This window comes from Stegodyphus dumicola, chromosome X1 (assembly GCF_044657685.1).
Source record: "Stegodyphus dumicola isolate Sdum_Otavi_A_Nest chromosome X1, ASM4465768v1".
Lineage (NCBI taxonomy): Eukaryota > Metazoa > Arthropoda > Arachnida > Araneae > Eresidae > Stegodyphus > Stegodyphus dumicola.
The window spans coordinates 128170000-128177393 of NC_140780.1; the positions used below are offsets into that span (position 1 = coordinate 128170000).

Consider the following 7394-nt stretch of genomic DNA (forward strand, 5'->3'; position numbering starts at 1 on the left):
TAGTAAAATCCTTGAAAAAAATTAATTATATTTCTCTTAGTGCGGAATCAAAGTACTAAGTAAGACATCTGCTACATGTTGTAAAAAAACTGGAATTTATTATCAACCTGACAATTTTGGCTAATAGCTTTTGAGAAATCAATCGAATAAATATTGAAATTCAAAAGGAAGATACTGTTCTTGCGCATTCCATCGCATTAATGGAATGTCTGACCAAAACTCGTACAAAAAATGAGAGAAATTCCTATGGCATATTGGATAGAAGAATCTAAAGCAGCAGCCGAAAAAATTGAGGTTGAACCTATTTTGACAAAAAAACGAATTCTAAAGCCCAAAAAGCAGTTTGATGAATTCTACGAAGACGAATCACGATTACTTCATCCTGTTCAGCTATTTTCTAATGCAATGAAAATTGTTTTTGATCGAATCTTATCAGAAATTAAAACGAGGGTAAACAGCGCTACTACACTAAATTCAAATTTCGCATTTCTCAATGGTCGTGAAATATTGAATATATCAACTGAAGAATTGCAAAAGAATGCAACAGATCTTGCACGAAAATATGAGCGAGATCTAAACGCATTTGAGTTCTGCCAGGAACTTGCCGTTTTTAAACAACAAGCCTCGATGTTATTCATCGTCATAAAAAAGGCTTTTCTCTTGCGACAGATCTACACCTATAATTTTCAGGATGTCTTTTACAATATTTGTATTGCTCTGCAGATTTACTTTTTGCTTCCAACTACATCTGCAAGCCAGCGAAGTTTTAGCAAATTAAAACTTAATAAAAACTATCTGAGATCATCGATGAACCATGAGCGTTTATCAAGTCACGCAGTTCTGGCAATCGAAAATCAAACAGCACATGAAGTTAATTATAACGATGCCATATATTTATTTGCAGACCAAGAGGCTGGCAGAGTAAAATTTTAATTCCGTTATTTTAAGAGCAATAGGTAAGAACTTAAAATTATTAATGAAATAAGAATTATGAAAAGAAGTACAAATACTAACCTTTTCCTTTCAGCAGTAGCCCGTATTGTTGTTATGTATAGCTAATAATAGTTAGTTACACAATTAATCAGCTCATCGATTGTCCCAACTTATGTTATCTATTGTTTGTAACTAAAGAATATTTTTATTACGAGTGCATATTTGATTGAACGTTAGGACTTACTTATTTAAGTATGTTATTGAAAAAAAGAAATTTGATAATTCATTAGCGTTAGTGATTTGTAACTTGTATATATTCGTTTATGCTACTGTTAGTAATGTGCCGTTTCTATTTTTCGTACTATGCTGAACTGCTTTAGTATTTAGTACTGAATTACTTTCCTGGCTAGTTATTGTTGCAAACATTGCAAAACTGCATATTTCAGACGAAACGTAAATTTGATTATTACAGTGCAAAAATAGTCTTTTGCATGAATATGTAAATATTTATTATGTTTTCGGGCTGTGTGAGAACTATAGTAGAGTTCTTGAGTAGCCTACATAAAGGCGTTACAGTGAAATGGAATTTTAAAGTGCCAGGTTAAAGTTGTTATTTTAGAGAATCTGGTGTGTTCATTATTGAATCTGTTTCATTCGTGATTTGAAACTTATATATATTTGTTTAAGATATTAATTAGTAATGTGTCAGCTCTATTTTTTGTACTATGCTGAACTGCTTTAGTGTTTAGTACTGAATCATTTTCCATTGTTCTGGCTAGTTATTGTTGCAAATATTGAACAACTGCGTATTTTAGAGAAAATGTAAATTTTATTATTACATTACAAAAATAGTCTTTTAAGTGAATATGAATATATTTATTACGTTATCAGGCTTTGTGAGGACAATAGTAAACTTTGTTTACTTCGTTCTTCGCGGAGACTAGAAAGTGTTGCCATTCCGCTTTAACTAAATTTAATTAGAAACTTGGTGGAACTGAAGTGACACTACACACCCCCTTCCTAGTGACAGCGATTATGGAAGATAGTCTCTAAAGAGACTGGGGAACTTCACATGTCTGCCGGTTCTAGTAGTCTTGGTTTCATGATGAGTTTCTGAATTTTCTTCAGTGTTCTTGAGAGCAGGTGTTTCCCCAAGTTCCGCTTTCTTGGAATGGAAGTTTTGAAAAGGAATATCAGAATCTTGCACTAGGAAACATGGCTTTAGTCTGTCTATCGAAACTCTTTTAACTTTTCCTTGGATTTCAATATCGAAATACTTATCCTTTCTTGCTCTTACAGGATATGGTCCAAGATAGACAGGCTGTAGCGACGAATTATTAATGTTGTTGTATAGGAATACGTGAGAACAGTTGGAAAGATGTCTAGAAACAAAGACTGTTCTATTTCCATGGGTGGTGGTAGAACTTCATATCTCTTATTATTTTCTGAGGGTTTTGAGAAACTTCGCACTGTTTCATATGAGGTACTGCTGAAAAGAATTCTCCAGGTAATGCTAAAGGGGTTCCGTATACGAGTTCTGCGGATGAGCAACCTAAATCTTCCTTGATGGCAGATCTTATGCCTAAAAGAACGAAAGGCAATGCTTCCAGCCACGATTTTGATTCAAGTAGATGACATTTGAGACTTGCTTTTGAAGTTCGGTGTTGTCTTTCGATCAGGCCATTTGCCTGTGGATGGTACGAAGTTGTAGTGTTTGTATGAAAACCAAGATATTTTTCTAAAGGTTGAAAAAGTTGGCTATCGAATTGCCGACCTTGGTCAGATGTTATGCGATTCGGAATTCCAAAGCGTGAAAACCAAGTATAAATCAAAGCTTTAGCAATAGATTCTGCTGATTGATCTTCTAACGGTACCGCTTCGATCCATCGTGTATAACGATCGATGATGGTTAGATGATATTTGAATCCTTTACAAGAAGGTAGCGGACCCACCAAATCTATGTTTAAATACTGGAATCTGTATGGAGGTACTTTGAATTCTTCCAAAGATGACTGATGCCCACCAGCGGCCGAGCGGTAAAGACGCTGAACACTGGTAGTTCGGTCTGAGGTTCGAATCCCGCGAACGGGCTGGCTGCATGGGCGTTTTCGTGGTTTTCCCCATGTGTAACGTGTATACGAGCCAGTTTCCCTTAGAAAGTCCTCCACGAAAGGCATCCCTCCCTTTAGGCAGATAGCCCTCGTGTGCTTTGCCATAATTAATTAAATACACCACCCAAAGATGACTGTGTATGTCTGTGAACTTTAGATCTTTGGCAAGTTAAACATGCTCTAGTCCATAGTTGGCAGTCTTTATTCATATTGGGCCATATGAAACGTCGTGTTATCAATTTTATCGTGGATCTTATTCCAGGATGAGATAAATTATGGATTGAAGAAAATATTTTCTGCCGAAACTTTGCAGGGATGTATGGTCGATTATAATTTGTAAAAGTATCACAGTAAATTTTCTTGTCGCTGTCCGGTATAGGGATCTGTAGGATTTTTAAGTTTGGGTTGTTTTTAAGTATCTCCAAGTCTTCATCTTCTTGACAGTCTACTATAGTTTGTAAGTTTACTATAGTTTGCAAATGGTACAGAAATGGTGTGTATGCATAAGAGAGCGTCAGCGACGGTATTTTCATCCCCTTGTATGAATCGGATATCGGTTGAGATCTGGCTAATATATGATAGTTGTCTAGCTTGTCGTGGCGAAGCTTTTTCCAAATTTTGTTGGAAGTCAAATGTTAGTGGTTTGTGATCCATGTATATTGCAAAAGGTCGCCCTTGTAAGATGTATTTGAAATGCTTCGCTGCTGTATAGATGGCTAAGAGTTGTCTGTCGTAGGCACTATATTTTTGTCGTGCTGATGTCAAATTTCGGAAAAAGAAACTTAAGGGTTTGTTTTTCATTATTCACAATCTGATGTAAAACGGCTTCGGTGTCAGTATCGGAAGCATCAGTTGTCAGCGATATTTCAGCCTTTTCGGATGGGTGAGTTAAGTTTGTGGCATGAATAAGTGCGTCTTTTAAGATCTGGAAGGCGTTTCTTGTTTCTGCCGTCCAAGTTATTTCTTTTCTGCAGTTCTTTTTAATACCACTGAGCAATGTTGTTAAAGGTTGTTGCAGTTTCGCACAATTTGGTATGAATCTGTGATAAAAATTCACCGTACCTAAAAATCGTCTTAAACTAATAAATGACATTGGTTCTGGGAAATTTTTGATGGTATCGACTTTCGTTGAAAGAGGTTTAAGTCCTTCAGCTGACACTTAGTATCCCAGGAATGCAAGCTTTGTTTGACCGAATTTACACTTTGCCGCATTAATCCACAGGCCATATTCGTTTAGTCTCTTAAGGACTGCGCGTATATGTTGTAGACGAGTTTCTTCATCTGGAGAGGCTATTAGAATGTCATCCAAATAGCAAAACACGAATTCTAGTCCATTCAACACACTGTTCATGAAACGTTGGAACGTTTGGGCCGCATTTCGTAGGCCGAACGTCATGAATGGGAACTCGAATAAGCCAAAGGAAGTGAGAATGGCCGTTTTCGGTATATCTTCTTCGCGAACCGGAATTTGTTGGTACGCTCTAATGAAGTCTATGGATGAGAAAACTTTTTTTTCCAGCTAAAATGGAACTGCAACCTGTTAAAAATGGGAGAGGGTATCTATCAGGAATCGTGACGTTGTTTAACGCTCCATAGTCTCCACAAATCCTCCAATCACCTGATTTTTTCATAGCGAGATGTAGTGGGCTCGACCAGTTACATTTGGATGGCCTGCATAAACCCATTTGGAGCATAAATTCAAACTCCTTTTTAGCCGCTTTGAGTTTCTCAGCTGATAGTCTCCTGGCTTTAGCGAAAACTGGTGGACCTCTGGTTTCGATATAATGTTCCATTTTATGATTTTTAACTTTATTATTAACTACATTCAGTTTTAACAAATCCGGAAAATCGTTAATGATACGTTTGTATGGGTCATTTACGGCATTTAAAATTAGAATATTATTATTGTTATTTTGAAAACAAGGAGTTCCATTGGTTGTTAAAAATGTAGTTCCATCAATCAACTTGCGATTTTTAGAATCTACCAAAAGGTTAGAATTTGCAAGAAAATCCATCCCTATTATCGGTTTGTTTACCTCCGCAATTACAAAAGGCCATGTGAATGATTGTCTGAGTCCAAGTCAAGCTTGAGTAATTTTTGGCCATATGTTTTGATTTTCGTACCATTTGCAGGAAAGAGTTATAATTTTTAGATGTTTTGTTTTATCTGCACGGAAGGGAGGAATGACAAAAATTTCTGCCCCTTTATCTATTAAAAATTGGGTATCCGATTCTTTGTCGCTGACGAAAAGCCGACTCAGCTGCACCCCTTGTCCCTCCGCCGTCAATGAGAGATGGGGAGCTGGTTTTCCGGACTATTTTGTCTGTGATGTTGATGAGTAGTTGCAGGGTTGTTTACACTTAAATGACTTATCACCGAATTTTTTATAATAGTAACAAATATCACTAGATCTGTTACCACTGTAACTTCTATCTCTTGATTTGGATGAGGTTACTACAGTAGGGACGACTGTGGCGTTGCTTGTTTAAAGCAGAAACTTGTAAGCTAAGTTCACTAACCTGTTTTTGTAAACTTTCAATCACTTCCGTTTTTACCATTATGGATGAAGCAGCAGCTATTTGGGGAGTAACAGGGTTTAATTCTCAAATCTTATGGGCCATTATAGCCACTTTTGACAAATCTTCACCACTAACAGATACAATGCTACGCATATTAACGGGTAAACGTTGTAGCCACAATGTTTTTAGGAAATATCTGTTACTTTATCGCCCGCCAAATTACGCATCTCTCACAGCAGTTGAGATGGCTTTTTGTCACCCAGTTCTAATTCACTCAGTAATTTTTGGGTTTTTTGAGTCTCTGAATCAGCATATAATGAAATTAGTCTATTTATAATAGCCTCATATTTATTATCTTGTGGTGGACTTAGCAAATTATCAGATACCTGTGACAGATGCCCCCCTTGCCCTCCTCTAGATACGCCCCTGCCCTTGGGAGTTGCGACCCACAGTTTCGAAAACCCTGTCCTACAAAAATCTTAAGTTATCGCTATTTGCTTGGTGTATTCGTGGCGCCATCTCTCGAATTAGTCGTGAAATAATGATAAGAAAACCCGAAATGTAGGATTATTTCCCGTGTAGACCGGAGTTAAGAAATTTACTAAAAGTCAAATTCCAGAAGACTGCTCTATTGTTATTATACCACGCATTGCTTTTCTTTCATTTCCGACAGAAAGCATATTTTATCTTTTCTTTCATTCAGTGAATTGTTCATGTATTAGTTCTTGAAACTACGGATCATCAGCGTGCAATGTATTTTGAAATTAAAGGTCTTGATTCTGTTGTACTACATCGAATCCTTGGGCATCTTGCGGAAATCCGAGAAGTGACAGTCTTGAGCAGTTAATGGATTTATTTATGATAATAACATTATAAAAATATATTCGTTTAACAAGTTTGTAATTCGTATAAGTTTAATGCATTTTCCAAAGGATTGTGTCAAAATAAAATATATCTAAAATTTACGGCAAAAGATCAGAGTCGAATGAAATCGCGTAAAATAATAGTGAAGCCTCTTAACCAAAATTTCTTAAACAGATGCTATTGCATTATTTTCGATTAAATTACAGTTACGCATAATTTACGATAGAAAATTATCGTTTGTACTTTGTTTATAGCAGTAAATTATATCAAAAATGCATTTAAATAACAATTTTTACTATTAATTATTTAAAGAATTTTATTCTACTTTACATAAAGTATTGTATTTATAATAATTTTCATGTCTTTACAAAATATTTATGGTATAAACCCAAAAATTTTTAAGATTTCTATTTGAAAAGTTTAAAAACTGTAATAAAAGTAGATAATTCCAAACTTCATTCGATGGTGAGAAAGTTGTCATTGAAGATCATAATTACTTGCACTATAAGCACGAATACTTCTTATCGAGAGTTGAGGATGGGAAAAAATGAATAAGATATAAATAAATAAACTTTTTTTTTTTTTTTTTTTTTTTAAGAGGCTACGAATTTGTTCATAATATTCCTAATGACGCTCGAGGTAGCGTGGCCGAGTGGTCTAAGGCGCTGGTTTTAGGCACCAGTCTCAGTGAGGCGTGGGTTCGAATCCCACCGCTGCCAAAACTGTCAATTTTGCTTGGAATTATGAGATGTGATTTCGTTAACGTGTGCCGTTATTTGGAATTTTGAGAATGTGATTGTGAAGATGACTATACTTTTTTACATACATATAATAGATTCACAAACGTTAAGAAAAATAATTTTCCAGCTTAATAATTTAGAAAATTGGTAATTATTTAACTGTTTCTCAAGCAGAGCCAAGAGATCAAAACATTTCCTGTACAGAATAACATGTGACACATTACGC

General features: G+C 35.7%; 1 non-coding gene across 1 annotated transcript; it reads left to right on the plus strand.

Annotated features, from left to right (window-relative positions):
* The first annotated feature begins 7066 nt into the window (after window positions 1-7066).
* Window positions 7067-7147, plus strand: TRNAL-UAG (transfer RNA leucine (anticodon UAG)). Its single transcript has one exon. It is a non-coding gene; the product is annotated as a tRNA-Leu (tRNA).
* The last annotated feature ends 247 nt before the right edge of the window (window positions 7148-7394 follow it).